We start from the raw sequence: 21,714 nt of genomic DNA on the forward strand, positions 1-21,714 counted from the left end.
AGGGGTAGGCAACCTAAGGCCCGGGGGCCAGATGCGGCCCAATCGCCTTCTCAATCTGGCCCGCGGATGGTTCAGGAATCAGCGTGTTTTTACATGAGTAGAATGTGTCCTTTTATTTAAAACGCATCTCTGGGTTATTTGTGGGGCACAGGAATTCCTTCATTTTCACTCTCAAAATATAGTCCGCTAATGTATGCAGCATATTGACCTTTGTTTTAGTCTGTTTTTTTTAGCTTATTGTTAATTTGAATTTTTTTTATGTTTTAAATAATTGTTTTTACAATTGATAACTTCATTGCTCCTTTGGTAAAACCACTTTGAGCTTTCCTTTTTTTACAATCAAGCACTAAGCTGTGGGATGTTCCTTTGGTTTGGCTGAAATTTAAAGCAGCTGGTTCCACTGAACCATTGGTTCCACTGAATGTTCTTAACTTTGGCAGGATCATGCCCCATCTTTGGTCGCTGCTCCTGATTGCTCGCTGGTCTTGTTGAAATGCACTCATTTAGCCAAGATATTGTTCACATAGCTGCAGACCCTCCAAGTGTCTCTATTTTCCAGGGACAGAATTTTCCAGGGACAGAAGCCGTCCTGGTTTCTGATTTGATCCTGGAATGTGCAGCTTTTCTTTAAGACATCTCTATTTTCCTTGGGGACACGCGTGGTGCTGTGGGTTAAACCACAGAGTCTAGGACTTGCAAATCAGAAGGTCGGCGGTTCGAATCCCTGCGATGGGGTGAGCTCCCATTGCTCAGTCCCTGCTCCTGCCAACCTAGCAGTTCAAAAGCACGTCAAAGTGAAAGTAGATAAATAGGTACAACTCCGGCGGGAAGGTAAACGGCATTTCCGTGCGCTGCTCTGGTTTGCCAGAAGTGGCTTAGTCATGCTGGCCACATGACCTGGAAGCTGTACGCTGGCTCCCTCGGCCAGTAAAGCGAGATGAGCGCTGCAACCCCAGAGTCGTCTGCGACTGGACCTAATGGTCAGGGGTCCCTTTACCTTTATATATATTGAAAGCTGCCCAGAGTGGCTGGGGCAACCCGGGAGGGGAATATTAATAATGATGATGATGATAAATGGAATAGGATATCTCTATTTTCATTGGATAAATGTTGGAGGATATGTCGTCGTTCATGCCTGAAGTCACTAAAGAGTTGCAATAGTTTTTTATTCTGAAGCGCTTATATTTTCACCTAACTGGGCCTCTTCAATCACACTGGTTGGCTTAAACTCTGCAGGATTGCCCTTGTTGGTGCATTCTTCAAGTTGGCTGCATTAAGTCATCATTCCTCACAGGAAAAAGGCGACTATCGCTCCCTCTTTAAATTATGGTTTCTGGTGACTTGAGCAAAGGAAGCGTTTGCAACCCCCCTCTAGTGGCGAAAGCCTGCCATTGCAGAGGTTGCTTTCCGGATAGATGTTAGGCCTCTCTCCTGCCTGCATAATCCTCAAGTGGTTGATAAATTAAATCCCTTCACTCATCCATCGTTTCAAACACAGCGTGTCAGAAGTAGGTGCAGCACCACTCGTAATTCTCGTTTCGGGATGCTGGAAGTGTCTGCAGCTGAACACAGTGCTGGCCAATCCAAGACTCTCACTGAAGCACACTTAAAACTGAGGGATCCTCAGGACTTTCCTTTTAATTAATTGCTGGTTTAAAATAAAAATAGCACTCTGGAACCATGGATACCAGCACAATGATTTTGTCTTAGGGAGCGATGAAATTTCCTGGAGAGAAAGGATATATATATATAAAATCAATATGACCTTAATGGATTTACTGTGGGGTAAGGCTGGTGTGTGTTTGTGTTGTATAGGCGACAGTGGAGCCGATATAGGTTTTGTGAACATTTGTATCAGGGTACCTCCACCAATTTTTCAAGCATTGCCTCCTCGGGGAGAAAATGATTTGCTCTGTTCAGGAAGCCTTGCCCTCACTCTGAATGGGCTTTGTCTTCCTTCACTCTGAATGGGCTTTGTCTTCCTTCACTCTGAATGGGCTTTGTCTACTCATTGTGATATTTGCCAGCAACTAAAGCCAAATGGCTGCATAACTTTAGAATATCCTGCCCACCCTATGAACTCTGACTGATCAGTATCACACATGTAGGTAAATCAAGAAGACTTGTCCTCTGTCTGAATGGACTTCGTGGTCCATGGCATCAGCGCATAGCCAATTCTGATTGGGTATGAGGAACTATGACAAAATTGTGCACCCTACATGTTTTTGACTTCACTGGGAATGAGAAAGAAACATTTTCTCAGAAAGAAAGGGTACAGAAGCAGCAGAATGGGGCAGTGGGGGGGTAATGGAAAATAGGTAGGGAAAACTGAACATTGTATCAGTTATATTCCTGGGGGCATGGGGACAGCTGCAATAGCCCCCCACCCATCAACCTAATTTCCCATACCTAGATTAATTGAAAACCATTCGAAACAATTACAAGCAGGAGGAATTTTTAGTGGTGGCCCCGCTTGTAAATAGAACTCCCTCCCAAGTGGTATATGTATAGCACCTTTATGGAAAAAAATCTAACGATGGGGGGAAAAGATAGTTTTCAAAGAGAAACCGGTTTGGAAATTGCAAAAAGAGTAAAATATCTGGGGGTGAATTTAACATCTAAGAATGTGAACTTATTTAAAGATAATTATGAGAAATGTTGGTTGGAAGTGAAGAAAGATTTCAATATATGGTCTAGGCTGAGACTTTCCTTGTTAGGCCGAATTGCTGTTATCAAGATGAATGTATTGCCGAGATTGTTATTTTTGTTCCAGACATTGCAAATTTTAGACAAGATGGACTGTTTCAAGAAGTGGCAGAAAGATATATCTAAATTTGTCTGGCAGGGCAGAAAACCCAGAATAAAATTTAAGATTTTGACTGATGCAAAGGATAGAGGGGGCTTTGCCCTGCCTGACTTAAAACTTTACTATGAAGCAGCAGCTTTTTGCTGGCTGAAACCATGGCTACTTCTTGAGAATACAGATATTCTGGATCTGGAAGGTTATGATAACAACTTTGGTTGGCATGCATATTTATGGTATGACAAGGTAAAGGTACATAGAAACTTTAAAAACCATATTGTCAGGAAAGCACTGTATAATGTATGGAACCGATATAAAGATTTGTTAGAGAGTAAAACCCCCAGGTGGTTGTCACCAATGGAAGCCAAGGCGGTAAAAAGACTGAACATGGATTCAGACTGGCCAAAATATTGTGAAATTATAGAATATGATGGTGAAAAGTTGAAACTACAGAGTTTTGAGAAATTGAAACCTAAAGTCCGAGACTGGTTACATTATTACCAGATTAATGAGACCTTTAAGCAGGACAGGAAACTAGGATTCCAGAAGGAGAGGTCAAAGTTAGAAACAGAATTGCTAGAACCCAATACTAAGAATTTGTCTAGAATGTATAATTTGCTGCTAAAATGGAACACACAGGATGAAACGGTTAAATCAGCCATGATTAAGTGGGCACAAGATATTGGTCATGATATTATGTTTGCTGACTGGGAGCAGTTATGGACCACAGGTATTAAATTCACGGCATGTAGTGCCTTAAAAGAGAATATAATGAAAATGATCTATAGGTGGTACATGACCCCAGTCAAGCTTGCAAAGATATATCACTTGCCCAATAACAACTGTTGGAAGTGTAATGAATGTGAAGGAACTTTTTATCATCTTTGGTGGACCTGCCCGAAGATTAAGGCCTACTGGGAAATGATCTATAATGAAATTAAGAAAATCCTTAAGTGGACATTTGTAAAGAAACCGGAGGCTTTTCTCTTGGGCATGGTAGGCCAAATGGTTCCAAAGAAAGATAGAACATTTTTTATGTACGCAACAACAGCAGCAAGAATTCTTTTGGCAAAGTATTGGAAGACTAAAGAACTACCTACTCTGGAAGAATGGCAGACCAAGGTGACTGAATTTATGGGACTGGCAGAGATGACCGGCAGAATCCGTAACCAGAGGAGAGAGACAGTGGAAGAAGACTGGAAAAAATTCAAAATTTATCTTAAAAATTGTTGTAAAATTTCGGAATGTTAAGATGTCAAGGGATTGGATATAAAGAATTACAGCTGTAAAAATTGAAATTTAAATTTTTTTAGAGAGAATTAAATATAAAAAGGGATGAAGGATTGCTAAAAAAATTTAAAACAAGAATGCAGTGAAGGGGAGGTTTGGGGAAGTCGTGTTATGTTTGTTTGTTTTTTGTTTATGTTGTAAAATTAATAAAAATTATTTTTTTAAAAAAAATATGTATAGCACCTTTAGATAATTAAAACTGGTCTGCTTAAGGGTCTTTACTAATGCCACCGGAAAGAAATTACCAGTTTTTCAGATGCTAAATGAGCCATACATATACCACTTGGGAGGAAGTTCATCACAAGCATGGGGCCACCGTGGAAAAAGCCCTGTCTCTCACACCTTCCAGTTTTATAGGTGGGCCTATGAGTAGAGCCTACAAAGCTGATCTCAGAACATGGGCAGGTTTGCACAGCTGTATGTGGTTCCTCAGAAAAGCTGACCCCCAAACTATCGAGACATTCCTTTGTGTAGGAAACTCCAGTTCAGTTCAGGCTGGCTTGTTACAGAATCAAGACCAAATTCCTCCCATGGCAATAACCCATTACAATGATGCTCTGCGCCATTTGTACCCTCCCTGATTTCACTTTGCTTTTCAAGACAAGCACATGCCTGGCTGTTCTGGAAACGAGCGAGAGCTTTGCCATGCATATTGATAACCTTTAACTTGAAGAGTCCTCCCCTCCAAGAAGATGCAAACATCTCATCAGGTAAAGTCCCTTTCATGTAAAAGGATTCTGTTCCTAATAATGTAACAAAGTATTACTGCAACAATAATAATACATTAACCCCCTTGCCAACTGCCCAATGAGAATGCAAATGTCTGGCCTGCACCATGTCAGGGTCTAACACTGGCAACTCTCATGACAGGTTGTACAGTCATATCTCGGGTTGAATGCGCTTCAGGTTGAGCGCTTTCAGTTGCACTCTGCAGCAACCCGGAGCATGCTACTTCCAGGTTTTGCCGCTCGTGCATGCACATATGCTCAAAATGACGTCATGTGCATGCGCAGAAGCGGCAAAACGTGACCCGCGCACACGCAGACACGCCGTCACGTCTTACGTTTTATTCAGGATGCGAACGGGGCTACGGAATGGATCCCCTTCGCATCCCGAGGTACCACTGTAATGTAGATTAGATCCTTGCCTTATCACTGTGCTAAAGGTGTGGCCGATTTTCAACGGACAACTGTCCATTCTGTTACAGATAGGTAGCCGTGTTGGTCTGCCATAGTCAAAACAAAACAAATTCCTTCCAGTAGCACCTTAAAGACCAACTAAGTCAGTTCTTGGTATGAGCTTTCGTGTGCATGCACACTTCTTCAGATACACAGATACACATTCTGAAGAAGTGTGCATGCACACGAAAGCTCATACCAAGAACTGACTTAGTTGGTCTTTAAGGTGCTATCTGCAACTCCCTTGCAGTGGTCCTTCATTTATTTATTTTTGAAGGTTTTTTTAAAAAAAGTTTTGAATTTGTTTATTTATTTAAGAAAGGACACCCACTTCACAAACATATGGAAAGGGAGGAAAGGAAAGAAGATAATACAACTGATTTAAAATACACAAAAAATACAAATTTTGGTTGTTGCAATCACAGTCCGTGGAAAGAATTATTCTTGGCACTGGGAGTAAGAGTAGTGACTCCCCCCCCCCTTTCCTAAATTTTATTTTATGTTATTACATATAACAATACAAATTTTTAAGAGATACAGAAATGAACAATGTTTGGCATCAAACAGTCCACAACTTTATGAGAATGATGCTGAGGGGATAAATGGTTTCGATTTGTGTTTGTGTTATTCTTTTCAATAATAATACTAATAAATTTTTTTTAAAAAAAAAATTCTTATTTTATGAAAAACAAACAAACCACCCCCTAAGATGGGCAGTGCATTCACTGGCCCCAGTCTAGCTAAGTACAATGACAGAGCCCACCCAACAGAGACCTGCTGGTTTTCAGCAGTTGCAAGCCAGGGACTTGAATACAGGGTGAACCATTTCCTACCTGGGTGAGCCTCGTTTTGTACATTTGCCATGCAAGGAGGGGAGAAAATTGAGATCAGCGCTCACAGTGTGCAACACACGGCCTTCTCGACTCTTTCCCCCATGAGCTACTTTCCCTAGCTATCACTCAGCGCATGCCGGCATCATCCGAAGAGCGGGTGAAAGAGCTTCAGAGCGGGACAATTTACAACAGCAGGTGAAGATTGTAACGTCTCTGATCAAAGCAAGGTAGTCACTGCCTATCCCAGCAGCCTCTGCAGGTAGCTATCTATATTTATTAGGTCGTCGGGTGTTTGACACTGTGGGGAATGTTACGAGAATTACCTGCCTTGTTTATGCATGCTTGTCTTACAAAAGCCACACACGTACTTCGTAAGTTCTCTTGCTGAATTTTCAACGCGCTGCGACTGCATTTCTAAGTGCTGGTACCTTGGGCTGCCTTCAAAGGCAATTTGTTTCCTGCCTGATTCTTCGCATGGCCCCTTTTGCTGCCTCCCACTGAAGGCTGGTTCATTCGGGCAAAGGGGGCACTGTCCTGCCAACTTTAGTCTGCCCTCAACCAATGCCCACCTGCTTGCCTTCTTATCTATAGGCAGCCCAAGGGGTAGAATTGTCTACCAGCTTCCTCCTCTATGTTGCTGTTCAAGAATGTAGCAACAAGAAGGATGGGGGCCAAAGTAGACTTAGTAGGCACTGCCTGTCATTGGCTCTGGCGCCACCTACTGTTGGCTCCCAGCACTCCGCCCAACCAGTGACAACGGGCATCTGCCACCACTGCCCTTTCCCCCTGCTTATATCTTATAGCTTAATTACAGGCAGATCTCCATTTACACACACTGTATTTGTGTGTGCAATTCTAGTTTTTATCTGTAAGCTGTCCTGAGCCCTGCCAGGGAAAAAGACTGAGTGTAAATAAATAAAATAACAGCAGCAGCAGCAGCAACAATGCACATTTTTGCAAAGCTATTTCCCCGTATTTATTTAAGGATTTCATATACAGTGGTACCTCGGGTTAAGTACTTAATTCATTCCGGAGGTCCGTTCTTAACCTGAAACTGTTCTTAATATGAAGCACCACTTTAGCTAATGGGGCCTCTTGCTGCCGCCACGCCGCCGGAGCACGATTTCTGTTCTCATCCTGAAGCAAAGTTCTTAACCTGAAGCACTATTTCTGGGTTAGCGGAGTCTGTAACCTGAAGCGTATGTAACCTGAAGTTTCTGTAACCCGAGGTACCACTGTACCACCTAATACTAAAACAGTCTCTAAGCTGTTTGCCATGTATTGCACTTTGTATGCTATTTTGCACTAATACGGGCATTTCTGTCCATACTTTACTCTAGTATATGTGCTATTATATACATTTCTTGGTTGGAGAGCTGCACTGAAAAATGAGTGGCAATTTCAAAGGCTGGCTGTGTTTGGCTCACTTATTGTTTCAAAAGGTGCTTATAAGTGCTACCTGGGTTGAATTTCTCCCCCATCCATAGATACGACCCTTTGCATTGCTTTTTTATTTTATTTTTAAATCCGTTTGTGCATTGCCCTGTAATTAAAAGAATATGAAAGAAAAATATAAATACATTCTGTAAACAAAGGCAGCTTAGGCAAAAGATTCCTGCATTGCTGGGCATTGGACTAGATGACCCTCGTTGTCCCATCCAACTCTACAATTCAATTATTCTAAATATTAACGAGAATCAGTCTGGATTCTTACATAATGGTGTGTGTTTTTAACCTGCTTGTTAGTTACTCACTTGACTCCAGTGGCAAGCAAAAGGGATGAAACTCTAGTCCATTTTCTTAATACAACGAAGGTTGTTTCAATTGAATTAGTTCCAACGGTCACATGACATTTCTAGGTTCAATATCACTGCGAATATTCTGAAGGTTCTCCGACCGTTTCATCGATGAAACAAAGTGAATCGCATGAGAACTGGGTCACTGGGTCAGAGAAAAGTGGAACTCTTACCTTTGCTAGCTCTGTTTTGTTCTGCCTTTGGAAAACACATGTGCGCAGCACACCTTGGCTCAATATACATTCTAAATTTAAACAATATATTCTCCAGGAAAGATAGCAGACCCAACGGAACACCTGGGAGCTTTTGAACTGGTTTAATTCTTCAGTGATTATACACTGGAGTCTCATCAGATTTTATCTCTGTCAGAGTACCTGGCTTCAGAATGGGATTTCCTCCCCCAACTCTACATCGCTCACTCATTTCATCCGCCCCATAGCAATTACGGGTGGCACCATTTTTCTCCCCTTATCACCGCCTAGAGGCAAAAGATGCCATTACCCCTTGTGGAGAACCGTACTTAAAAAGAGGCAGTGACACAAATCAGTCGAAAGCAGCCAGGGTGCTGAGAAAGACACAAATGAAAGTTGGTTAGCAGGGAAAAAATATCCAAATCGATGCCATGGCATTAAACTCTCTTTCACAGGTCCTCAGATTCGCATAGGACCCCTGCAGATATCATTTTTTGTCTATGTGCATTCATGATGATTTGTGGTCATGAAAGTATCCAGGCACAATCCCATTTTTTCCTACCGTTTGTGCCTACAAATGTTCTGGGGTGGACATACTGCTTTATTTCTAATCAGTGCATGTCCTTTGGCTTCCTGCTGAAATCCTGCCTCTTTTCACGCCAGAAATGTTCCCTTGTTGTCCTGCTTTTGTTGTGCTGCAAGAGTGCCCTTCAGGACAGCCATAACTTTGAGGAAACATCTCAGAACAACTAGGAGTCGCATGCTATGTGGATGCTCTGGGATAAACCCACCACTACTTAACTTTTCAAATAGAAGGAGAAGAAATGGAGGCAGTGAGAGATTTTACTTTCTTGGGCTCCATGATCACTGCAGATGGTGACAGCAGTCATGAAATTAAAAGACGCCTGCTTCTTGGGAGAAAAGCAATGACAAACCTAGACAGCATCTTAAAAAGCAGAGACATCACCGTGCCAACAAAGGTCCATATAGTTAAAGCTATGGTTTTCCCAGTAGTGATGTATGGAAGTGAGAGCTGGACCATAAAGAAGGCTGATCGCTGAAGAATTGATGCTTTTGGATTATGGTGCTGGAGGAGATTCTTGAGAGTCCCATGGACTGCAAGAAGATCAAACCTATCCATTCTGAAAGAAATCAGCCCTGAGTGCTCAATGGAAGGACAGATCCTGAAGCTGAGGCTCCAAGACTTTGGCCACCTCATGAGAAGAGAAGACTCCCTGGAAAAGACCCTGATATTGGGAAAGATGGAGGGCACAAGGAGAAGGGGATGAGAGAGGACGAGATGGTTGGACAGTGTTCTCGAAGCTACCAGCATGAGTTTGACCAAACTGCGGGAGGCAGTGGAAGACAGAAGTGTCTGGCGTGCTCTGGTCCATGGGGTCACGAAGAGTCGGACACGACTAAATGACTAAACAACAACAACAACTTAACTTTTATCGCACCAATGGCAGGCATCAGAGACATGGAACAGAATCCAACCCATCCCTCAGAGCAAGTAGGTACCAAGCATAAAAAAGGGAAAAGGTAAAGGACCCCTGGGCGGTTAAGTCCAGTCAAAGGCACCTATGGGGTTGCGGCACTCATCTCGCTTTCAGGCCATGGGAGCCGCTGTTTGTCCACAGGCCAAATGGGTCATGTGACCAGCATGACTAAACTGCTTCTGGCGCAACAGAACACCATGGCAGAAGCCAGAGCGCACGGAAACACCATTTACCTTCCCGCCGCAGTGGTACCTATTTATCTACTTGCACTGGTGTGCTTTTGAACTGCTAGGTTGGCAGGAGCTGGGACAGAGCAACGGGAGCTCATTCCGCCGCAGGGATTCGAACTGCTGACCTTCTGATTAGCAAGCTCAAGAGGCTCAGAGGTTTAGACCACAGCACCACCCACATCCCAGGTACCAAGCATGGCAGGGCTAGGGCTGGGCAACGGGATGGAGCTGACTGATGACCAACTGCACATTTATGATAGGGGAATTCTGAGTGTCCCACATCTCCCAAATTCCCTCACCACCTGTATCCATAGCAAACCCTCCGATGCCTACTGTCATGATACGCAAGAAGCTTTTCCTCGAAAGAAGCTTGAGGAACTGCTACCATCCAGCTCCCATAATGGCCTCTAATTCCCCCAATCATCACCACTGGGTCATATGAAGGGCCCTCTTGCCCTGAGGAGAGAGAAGGAGGGGCTTTTCCTAAAGAAACAAGTTGGCTTTTCCATTCTATTGTAACTTTCTTTAAAAAAAAAGAAAAAGCCAATACTTGTTGTAGTGATCTTACATGAACTGCTTTGTAAGGTCCACCTGAAAAGTGGTAGAACGATTCTGTAAGTAAGCAGATTCGGGAGGTTGCATCCCAGATTCCGTGGAATTTATATTTCCCTCAAATAGTTCAGCTGGCAGAACATGAGCCTCTTAATCTCAGGGTCGCGGATGACATGAAGGCTGGCAACATCAACCCCGCCATGCGGGAATCCCTTGCAGATGACTGCAGTGCCTGGAGACAGACAGCCAGGTCGTGTATCTGCAGCAGTGATCAGAGGAGGAATGGCCGCTGGGAGGAGTGCAGAGACAGTGCATCTGCAGCAACACAACTGGACACCTTCCTCTGCCCCAGCTGCAACAAAACATGTCTCTCCCGTATCTGTCTCTACAGCCACAGCAGGCGCTGCAAATCTCCAACAGTTTGTCTTCACCCCCAAAGGTGCATTCCTCTATTGTTTCCCAAAACAGACAGATACCAACACCTACCTCCATTGCCCAAAGCAGCATGCCTCTGAATATCGGTTGTTGGCAATCACAGATGATCAGAGTGCTGTTTCTCTTAGGTTCCTGTTTGCAGGCTTCGCAGAGGCATCTCTCTGCAAGAACAGGATGTTGGACTAGGTGGGTGATTGGCCTGATCCAACAGCTTCCTCTTGTGTTCTTATTTTTATTTTATTTCCTGAAAGAGACATATCACCATTAGCAGCTGCACATGAACCAGCATGCTGGCCTTGCATTGGGTTTGGGAGCGGGGAGAACAGAATTTGGGGGAGGTGGCGTGCAGCAGCAATCAGACGTACCCCACTGTCAATTCAGTCTCCCCATTGGCCTCTGCACGCTGAGATTGTCATGAAGCTAGACACAAATTAGTCCCATTGACGTGAATCCGATTGGTTGTGGATCTGGCAGTTTTACGGGCCATGAAACGAAATCTGAACTTTTGATGTGCCTATTATATTATGTCACACTTATCCCTCTTCACAACCCATTATCCATTAATAAATTCTGTAGCATGGTTAGTTTCGCTCCTGACATCAAACTGAAAGTGTCAACTATTTTAACAAGTCCCTTTTATCTATTTGAACATCAAAAACATGCACATATTTTTCCTGATGTCTGAGCTGACAAGTAAATCTGTATCTTCAAGGAAAAATAGCAACTGACATAACATCTAGGGATTCCAACAGCAGTTTTTAACTTGATCCAAGCACGTGTCCAGAGTAGCACACATCACTGCTCTGCTGTCTCTCACTGTTCTGCTACTAATTTCGATGCATTCTCTATTCATATGCAACAGCTTCCCCCTGGAACTGGAAGCTTGGCTTTTGTTACCCTCTAAAATAACACTACATTTCTGCAATTGCACACAAGGGTCTGTATTACCGTAGCGAAATAGAATCGGAGATTTGTAGAGTTGGAAGGGACCCCAAGTCCAAACTCCTGCAATGCAGGAATCTTTTGCCCAATGTGGGGCTTGAACCCACGATCCTGAGATTGAGTCTCCCATGTTCTACCAACTGAGCTATGCCAGACTTGAACTTCTTAAAAGCTCATAATGGCATTCTTTTCCTGGGAAATCCATCCCCTCAGCACCATCCAAGACCACTCGTCCATTAGGCAGTGAAGACTGGTCCGGTAAGGCAAATAGTTTCCTTGTCCCACTAACCTCAGTTTGCTCTCAGTCTCTCACTGCCTGCCTGCCTGCCTGCCTGCCTTGTTACTAACAAGCAGTCCAGGGGGCGGTCCTCTCTGTCAGCTTCTTCCTCCTCGATCCAAGTCATAGCTGTCAACTTTTCCCTTTGCTTGCGAGGAATCCTATTCAGAATAAGGGAATTTCCCTTTTAAAAAGGGAAACGTTGACAGCTATGATCCAAGTTGCCTTTTGTAGAACTCTGCAGGGAGGACAAAACTAGAATTCGTTGACTCTGCCTCTCATTGGCTCTGGCGCCACCTACTGCTGGCCTCCTTACCATCCACCCTACCCATCCCAAGCTCTTGGCTTGGGTCCTATCCTCTGGAACAGGAGAAAACAAGCTTGCCTTATCTTCCATGGAGCTCCATCATATTATCTCAGTCTCCTATTTTCCAAGCTAAACATACCCAACTCCCTCAACCATTCGTCAAAAGGCTTGGTTTCTGGACCAGATCATCTTAGTTGCCCTCCTCTGCACGTGTTCCAACTTGTCAACAATCTTCTTAAACTGTGCTTCCCAGAATTGGACACAGTGCTCCAGCTGTGGTCTGACCAAGGCAGCATAGAGCAGTACTATTACTTCCCTTGATCTGGACATTATACTTCTGTCGATGCAGCTTAGAATAGCATTAGCTTGCTTTTCTTTCTGCTACCACGTCACACTGTTGACTCGTGTTAAGCTTTTGGTCCCCCAAAACCCCCTAGATCCTTTTCACTTGTACTACTGGCAAGCCAGGTGTCTCCCATTTTATATTAGTGCAGCTGGTTCCTTTTGCCTAAGTGTCGAGCCTGACATTTGTCCCTATTGAAATTCATTCTGTTTGTTGGAACCTAGTTCTCCAATCTGTTAAGGTGACAAGAGTGAGACACTGTCAGTATAGAAGTCCTCTGCTCAGAGATTTGTTGTTGTTGTTTAGTCGTTTAGTCATGTCCGACTCTTCGTGACCCCCTGGACCAGAGCACGTCAGGCACTCCTGTCTTCCACTGCCTCCCGCAGTTTGGTCAAACTCATGCTGGTAGCTTCGAGAACACTGTCCAACCATCTCATCCTCTGTTGTCCCCTTCTCCTTGTGCCCTCCATCTTTCCCAACATCAGGGTCTTTTCCAGGGAGTCTTCTCTTCTCATGAGATGGCCAAAGTCTTGGAGCCTCAGCTTCAGGATCTGTCCTTCCAGTGAGCCCTCAGGGCTGATTTACTTCAGAATGGATAGGTTTGATCTTCTTGTAGTCCATGGGACTCTCAAGAGTCTCCTCCAGCACCATAATTCAAAAGCATCAATTCTTCGGCGATCAGCCTTCTTTACGGTCCAGCTCTCACTTCCATACATCACTACTGGGAAAACCATAGCTTTCACTATACGGACCTTTGTTGGCAAGGTGATGTCTCTAATTTTTAAGATGCTGTCTAGGTTTGTCATTGCTTTTCTCCCAAGAAGCAGGTGTCTTTTAATTTCATGCCTGCTGTCACCATCTGCAGTGACAGAGATTTGTAGTGGTTGCTGATTTGTTACCGGATCAAGTATTGTTATATAGAGCCCTTAACCAGTCCCCTTGTGGGATAGCCTTGTCTTATCTGTGACACCCAATTACTTCAGTCTGCAGAACTGGTACTGTTACAGGTGCTACATAACACTTGTTCCTCACACTAAAAGATATTGGGCTTTTAGCGTGGCAGCACCTACAGTTCGGAACTCCCTGCCCATTGATATCAGGTAGATGCCTTCACCGTTCTCCTTTCAATGCCTACTGAAAACATTTTTGTTTTGGCAAACCTATCCAAACACCTAGGTGTTGGTCTGCTTTAATCTATTTTTAGTCTACCATTAGTTTTAATTACCCTTTAAATGTTTTCACTGCTTGTTTTTAACTGGTTTTTACTGACGATTTTAATATTTCTTGTAAACCACTTGGAGGTTTTATTGCAGTCAACCGTTGCATAAATTTCGATTAGATAAAACGAATAAATACCTAAGACCATCCTCCCCACCCTCACCTGCAACTCAAACACTCAAAAACATCCTTGGTACCTTCAAGGAAAGAAGGAAGGCATATTATCCCTCCCCAGGATAAGATGAAACAAACCAGTCTTGCATTCAGATGTTCTTTGCTGGAATTAAGAGAGTTGCAAATAGTAATGTTCTATGAAAATATCAAGGGAGGTCTGGCCATTTGTCATGTGAGCTAAATTCCTTGATCCAAGAGGAAACAGAAAACGGTCTTGTCTGAGTCGGGTCGATTGTGTTCATTTTACAATATACAAAGGTAACTCGATACAGAGGATGACCTTTCCTAACAGTGTGGGTGGGGAGTCTTCAATACCTGACATTCATTAACAGCAGGTAGCCTGGTGCTGTTTCTTAAGGCCGGCGGCAGTCCTATTGATGCACCTGCTTGCTTAAAATGCTTAATTTTCACTCTCGAGCTTCTGGGCTTAATGCTGCCCAGTGAAAAGGTAGCAGCTTCCCAAGCAACATTTAGCTTCATCTCTTGCACCAATGCCCTGCAAAGTTCCTTTTGCAGGATTGTGCCCATGCTCTGCCATGGAGCTGCCCCCTTCACACAGGGGTTGCTGCAGCTTACCTGGGCAGGGTGGTGGCAAAGTCTGGGCCGTGTGGGAGCAACGGAAGCATGAAATTGGCTTCACCGGTGTGGCCAACAGCTCTGACTGCACTGCTTGGGACCCATGGGAGTTGTAGTCCAAAACATCTGGAGAGAGCACCAGGTTGAGGAAAGTGTCTATGCAGCACTCTTGTGCCCATTTGATTGCAACAGACTTAAGCCAGTGTTTTTCAAAGGGTTTGTAAACTTGATTCTCCTTCTACGCTTATTGCGTAGTCCAAGATCTTAGGCAAGATGAGACCTTCTGATGCTGCTGAACTACAATTCATCAGCCCTAGTGGTCTTAGCCAGGGGTCGGCAAACTAAGGTCCGCGGGCTGGATCAGGCCCAATTGCCTTCAGGATCTGGCCCGTGGACTGTCCAGGGATCGGCGTGAAGATTCTGTTCATTCGGGCTGCACCATATTTTCCCCTGCATCATTCCAATTTCCCCTCCCTCCTCCTGGCTTCTCCCCACCCCGCCTAGAGGAGGAAGGGGGCTGGGCTGAGCTGGCTGAGCTGGCTGAGCGCCATTTTAAGCAGCCCCTCTCTGGAGCCCTTTTGTGCCGCTCATTTTCCCTCCGCCGCCGCTGCCCTGATGCTCCTGTGAGCCAGTGAGCAGAGTGGGTGAGCTTGCTCTGCCTACGCACGAGAAGCAGTAGCGGTGGTGGCAGCCGCTGGGAAGGTAAGCGCTGCGGCTGGGGATGTGGGGTGTGGAGGAGGACTACTTGCCCCCCTCACCTCTTCTTCCAGCTCCCCTCCCCCAGTGCCACTTCTCTGGCCCGCCACAAGGTCTGAGGGGCAGTGGACCGGCCCGCAGCTAAAACTTTTTGCCAACACCTGGTCATAGCCAATGGTGATGGGTGGGTGGTGATGATGGCATTTATTAACCCACGCTTCCCCAGCAGGGTTACAATCTAAAATGCAGAACTGAAAACATTAGGAGTGTCTTGTGGCACAGAGCCTAGGAGAGCCAGTGTGGTGTAGTGGTTAAGAGTGATGGACTTGTAATCTGGTGAACCAGGTTCGCGTCTCCACTCCTCCACATGCAGCTGCTGGGTGACCTTGGGCCAGTCACACTTCTCTGAAGTCTCTCAGCCTCACTCGCCTCACAGAGTGTTTGTTGTGGGGGAGAAAGGGAAAGGAGAATGTTAGCCGCTTTGAGACTCCTTCGGGTAGTGATAAAGCAGGATATCAAATCCAAACTCTTCTTCTTCTTCTTCTTCTTCTAGGACTTGCTGATCGGAAGGTCGGTGGTTCGAATCCCCACGACGGGGTGAGCTCCTGTTGCTCAGTCCCAGCTCCTGCCAACCCAGCAATTCGAAAGCACATGAAAGTGCAAGTACAGTGGTACCTCTAGATACGAACGGGATCCATTCCAGAGCCCCGTTTGTATCTAGAAGTAAACGTAAGTAGCAACGGTGCATCTGCGTGCGCACGTCGCTTTTCACTGCTTCTGCACATGCGCAAGCAGTGAAACCTGGAAGTAAAGCAGGAGCGCAACTCGAACGCGCTCAACTTGAAGCATCTTCAACCCAAGGTATGACTGTAGATAAATAGGTACCCCTCCGGCGGGAAGGTAAATGGCATTTCTGTGTGCTGCTCTGGTTTGCCAGAAGCGGCTTAGTCATGCTGGCCGCAAGACCCGGAAGCTGTACGCCGGCTCCCTCGGCCAATAAGGCGAGATGAGCGTCGCAACCCCAGAGTCGGCCACAACTGGACCTAATGGTCAGGGGTCCCTTTACCTTTACATTCAGAAGAATAGGGAGTTGTATTTCAGCAACAGCCGGAGGACCCAAGATTCTCCACACCTGTCTTCTGCCATTGCTCCATCTTCACCAGCACTGGGCAAGAATGGCCTGCAGGGCAGAGAAAAACAACCAGTAGCTCAGCCCTAAATTTATGTAGGTTGCAGGATGTTTGTGTGTTGGGAAGAGAGATCAGGGGGGAAAAGGATAGCAGGGACAGTTTGAGGAAGAGTAAAGAGAGAGAAGGGAAAGGGGTGCCATGCCTATTCTTGCTCTGGCCATGCCAACCACTGGTTCTGGCTCCACCCTATGCCAGCATGCGGCCCCTGATAGATTGTTACTGGGGGAATGTGGCCCTCAGAAGAAAGAAAGGTTCCACACCCATGATATACAGGTATCTTTGCTGGAGAAAAATGCTCAGAATAAAGTCAAAGGACCATTTCTTTGATCACTTTTCAAAGCTCAATTTTGACAGCTATCTATGAAAAGGTCCTTTACTTTGTATGTCTTCAATTACACACACGCACACACGCACAAAAACATCTTTTGAACCTTACTGAAGAATGGAGGATCAATACTTGGGAGTGAGGTCTGGAGTTTTCCCAGTTTATGATTTAAACCTTAATGCTACCATAGCCTGTTGATTGCAACTCTCTTTAAATGATCCCATTTTACAAGATTGCAAATCCATTTCTTTCCCCTACTTGTTCCTTTAAGGTTAACTGTGCGCTTTGTTTGAGGACAGTCGCCACAAGTTTCCCGTCGGAGTGGATTTCCAATTCATATTCTCCAGACAGACTTCCCCTTCCTCCCCCTGAAGCTTTTAAAAACAACCCCATATTGATCCAATTCTTCCTTTGTTAAGAGACATTCGGCTGGGACTGTCAATATCAATGTGGGTTATATTGTCTGCCTCTCGCAAAAGCCCAATGCTTCCTTTGATTTTTGGCTAATGGCCAAGGTGCTTGTTCAGTGTCAATTATGTTAAAGTTAAATTTGTGAAGTCTGTCCTTGCCAGAATTGTCAATGCGCATTTTCCCCCTGAGGGGTGAGAACTGTCTATGTGACATTGTAGGATTTTAGCCTGGAGTTATTCCATGGTAGTTTGTCTGATTTACTCTGTGTAATCATCTACAGGTAGAGCCACAATGAATATGTGAAGCAAAGGGTCAAGGCAACTGGGTCACCATGGCAGGGAAAACTGGGAGTGATTTCCAGAACTAGCGTCTTCATCCCATCCAAATGCCAGCTCTGCAAACTAGTGTCATGAGTTTGGAGGTGCCAGACTCCCCTAAATTCCTGGATCCCTTAAGTGTTAGAAACACGCTCTACATGAGGCTACCTTTGAAGGTGACTCGGAAACTACAATTAATCCAGAATGCAGCAGCTAGACTGGTGACTGGGAGCGGCCACCGAGACCACATAACACCGGTCTTGAAAGACCTACATTAGCTCCCAGTACGTTTCCGAGCAAAATTCATAGTGTTGGTGCTGACCTTTAAAGCCCTAAATGGCCTCGGCCCAGTATACTTGAAGGAGAGTCTCCACCCCCATCGTCCAGCCCGGACGCTGAGATGCAGCACCGATGGCCTTCTGGCAGTTCCCTCATTGCGAGAAGCAAAGTTACAGGGAAGAAGGCAGAGGGCCTTCTCCGTAGTGGCTCCCGCCCTGTGGAATGCCCTTCCATCAGATGTCAAAGGAATAAACAACTATCTGATGTTTAGAAGACATCTGAAGGAAGCCCTGTTTAGATAAGTTTTAAAATGACTGCTGTTTTAATGTATTTTTAATCTCCTGTTGGAAGCCGCCCAGAGTGGCTGGGGAGACCCAGCCAGATGGGCAGGGTTCAAGTAATAAATTGTTGTTGTTGTTTAGTCGTTTAGTCATGTCCGACTCTTCGTGACCCTGTGGACCAGAGCACGCCAGGCACTCCTGTCTTCCACTGCCTCCTGAAGTTTGGTCAAACTCATGCTTCAAGAACTATTATTATTATTATTATTATTATTATTATTATTATTATTGCCTCCTGAACCCCTGGATCCAGCAAGGGTTAAAAGCTAAGCCAGGCTAGCTTCCTCAGAAGGTAATCACTTGGGAGATGAGCCATTAAGAAAACACAGGAAAGGTAATAAGCCAAGGAGAGAGGACTCTGTGCCAGACGACAGATGAATGGGGCCCCTCCTCTAGCTCTGAGATTGTTAGAAGAACAAAAGCCAGAGTTTAGAGTTTTACAATTTGCTCTAATGTGACTTGGGGATAAAAGGTTGCAGGTTGTTAAAGGCAGCAAGCTGGGAAGAGGGTCAGAGCATGATATTTGAATCCAAGGCTGCAGCAATGAGAGAAACACGACCCTCTCAAGTTTAGAAGTTGTTGATGCTGTGAATCCCTCCATCATAGGCTGAAGTTGTATATATAATTCTTTGTTGTTGTTGTTGTTGTTGTTGTTTAGTCGTTTAGTCATGTCCGACTCTTCGTGACCCCATGGACCAGAGCACGTCAGGCACTCCTGCCTTCCACTGCTTCCCGCAGTTTGGTCAAACTCATGCTGGTAGCTTCGAGAACACTGACCAGCCATCTTGTCCTCTGTCGTCCCCTTCTTCTTGTGCCCTCCATCTTTACCAACATCAAGGTCTTTTCCAGGGAGTCTTCTCTTCTCATGAGGTGGCCAAAGTATTGGAGCCTCAGCTTCAGATCTGTCCTTCAGTTTGATCTTCTTGCAGTCTATGGGACTCTCAAGAGTCTCCCTCCAGCACCATAATTCAAAAGCATCAATTCTTCGGCAATCAGCCTTCTTTATGGTCCAGCTATAATTTCAACCTGCATAATTTCAGCCTTACATGAAGGCAGCCCAGTTGAAATTGTGCAAGTTAAATCCAAGCAAGGTAGAGAGCTTAAAGGTGCTTTAGGCGCTGGGCTCTCTTGGGTTACCCAGCATGTAAAGAGCTTCAAAGCCCTCTGCCTTGATAGGGTGGGGGCAGGTTTGCTCAGAGCGCCATCTAGAGATGGAAGGAAGAGACGGCCTCGACCAGAGAAGAATGGCAAACCAAGTTGATGGACCATGCTGAAATGGCAAAACTGGGAAGCTCAGAAATCAAGAAGACAAGAAATTTAAAAAAGAATGGGAAATGTTTACAATGTATATACAAAATCATTGTAAACAGGTCAAAACATTAGCAGGATTTTAAATACACAGAAAGTATTAATAACTTAGGAAGATGGAAAATTGGAGAAGTACTGATATGCAGTTGAAAAATAGAATCAAATGGGGGGAAGTCAGGTGATACAGAGTAATCTCGATATTTGGATTTTGTATTGTTTTATGTTGTATGTTTATATTTTTGAAATTTTTTAAAAAAAGATTCTTTAAAAACAAAACAAAAGCAGAGTGCCAGCTCTGGAATGCTCGAGCAAGATCTCACATGGTTATCCAAGTTCCCATAAGATCTCATGTGAGCATTCCTAGCCTCCCAGAGCTCATGTGTCAAGCGGGCCTTGCAATCAAGACACAAAGCTGTAAAGTGTTTTTCGTGCCAGGTCTCCTTTGTTTACCCAGCACAAAAATAGCTTTTAAGCTCTCCGTCTGGGAGTGCAGGGGGTTCTCTCTCTTTCCCCACCTCACCAACTAGCCATAGAGTGGCTCCAAGGGTTTGAGTATACATGGTTTTTGTGTATGCAGGGAACCCTTCGAACTGAACCCTCATGTAAGATGATAGAGTTGGAAGGCACCACAAGGGAGAGGACGTTACAAAATAAATCGACCAACGCCTGTTAACAGGAAATAGTATTTCTCCGAGGTCAATGAACTACTCCCTAAACGGCAGAATGAAAATGGGAAGATTATATTTTGGCCCACACAGTTGCTATGTCAACAACTGACGCCCCACCACACAAACAAAGCTTTAAATAAATTTATTTTCTGGTGCTACACTCAGTGCCAGTTGAACGTGTCTCCATAGCCTCAGTTTTGACATTGTAGAACTCAGCAGGGAGGAGAAGGGGGAAAGCCATCACTCGGTGGTAGCGCTGAAAAAGAACCTTGCCTAAAACCCTGGAGAGCCACTCAGACAATACTAAGTTAGATGGGCCAATGACCTGACTCGGTAGAAGGCAGATTCCTATGTTCCTAGAATGGAACCTAGAATTAGCTGGCTCTGCCTGTCATTGGCTCTAGCGCCACCTACTGTTGGTCCTCCTGCCTTCTGCCCAGGCAGCCCCAATAGGCACCATCTGCTATGGCACACATATACCATGTTCACCTATCAAGAAAGCTCTGTCTGTGAAAAGCTGTTTCAGACAAGCAGCTACATGATAACTGCAGCCCTTACAATGATAAACTTGCCTACGTGAGTCCATTCTTCCCCCACTGCTGTCCTAATACTCTTCAATGGGAGACAAATTGTTTAAATCCAAATGCTTATTATTATCCAGTATATGGATAGGGATGCTTGTAATGTTATTTGTTCAAGAAGTTTTATTGCACAGCATTTCGATTGCACCTGTCAGTGCAATTTTTATTTTATTTTATTTTTTTGCAAGCACTTCCCACTAACAACAACATCAGCTTTTATTGGCTTAAATGAGTAATTTTTCAGCTGTTGAGTTAAAATCAAGAGGAGAATCAATATGGGCATCTCTGTAATTGAAAACCAGTGGGTGATAATTCGGTGCTGAAAACAAGATAATAAGAACAGAGATGAAACACCATCAGGGGAAAGGGAGAAAAGATTATGGATACAATCTCAATTAAATATCAATTATTAGCAATGCTTGATAAAGAAACATGCATGTTTCATTTTTCCAGTCGCATGTATTTCCTCTCTTTCCAGTTCTGTTCTGCCAGATGTTACCCGATGAAAAAAACACTGATGTCACTGATGTAACAGATGGAGGCAAAATCAAATCTGGATTGATACTAGTGCTGAAGGCTGAAGTAGGAATTCCCTGTTCCTTGGCTTTTTAGGGTATATTTGCCTTCCTTTCCCTCAGCGGAGAACATAATAGTTGGGTTTTTACTGTGAAAACAGTGCAGGTGATAGGGTTAACCCCATACACCAGGGGTACCTCTAGACTACAACTCCTATAATCCCTAACCATCAGCCATGCTTGCTGGGGCTGATGAGAGTTGGAGTCCAAGAACATCTGGATTGCATCCCTGCTAAACACACACACACACACACACACACACACAGAGAGAGAGAGAGAGAGAGAGAGAGAGAGAGATGCCCGACAGGACTATTAGGATCAGTCCAAGACATTTTGTAGCCTGAGGCAAAGGATAGCATGACAAACACAAACATTCCATGAA

General features: G+C 44.6%; 1 long non-coding RNA gene across 1 annotated transcript in view; it reads left to right on the forward strand.

Annotated features, from left to right (window-relative positions):
* LOC309352041 overlaps positions 1-16,397 on the forward strand; it is an 802,957-nt gene extending 786,560 nt beyond the window's left edge. Inside the window, exon 3 of the long non-coding RNA XR_014161052.1 lies at positions 16,281-16,397. This is a non-coding gene — a long non-coding RNA (uncharacterized lncRNA). The remainder of the gene's footprint in view (positions 1-16,280) is intronic.
* Positions 16,398-21,714: the final 5,317 nt, after the last annotated feature.

Source organism: Podarcis erhardii, assembly GCF_964252035.2.
Source record: "Podarcis erhardii genome assembly, chromosome: 10".
NCBI lineage: Eukaryota > Metazoa > Chordata > Lepidosauria > Squamata > Lacertidae > Podarcis > Podarcis erhardii.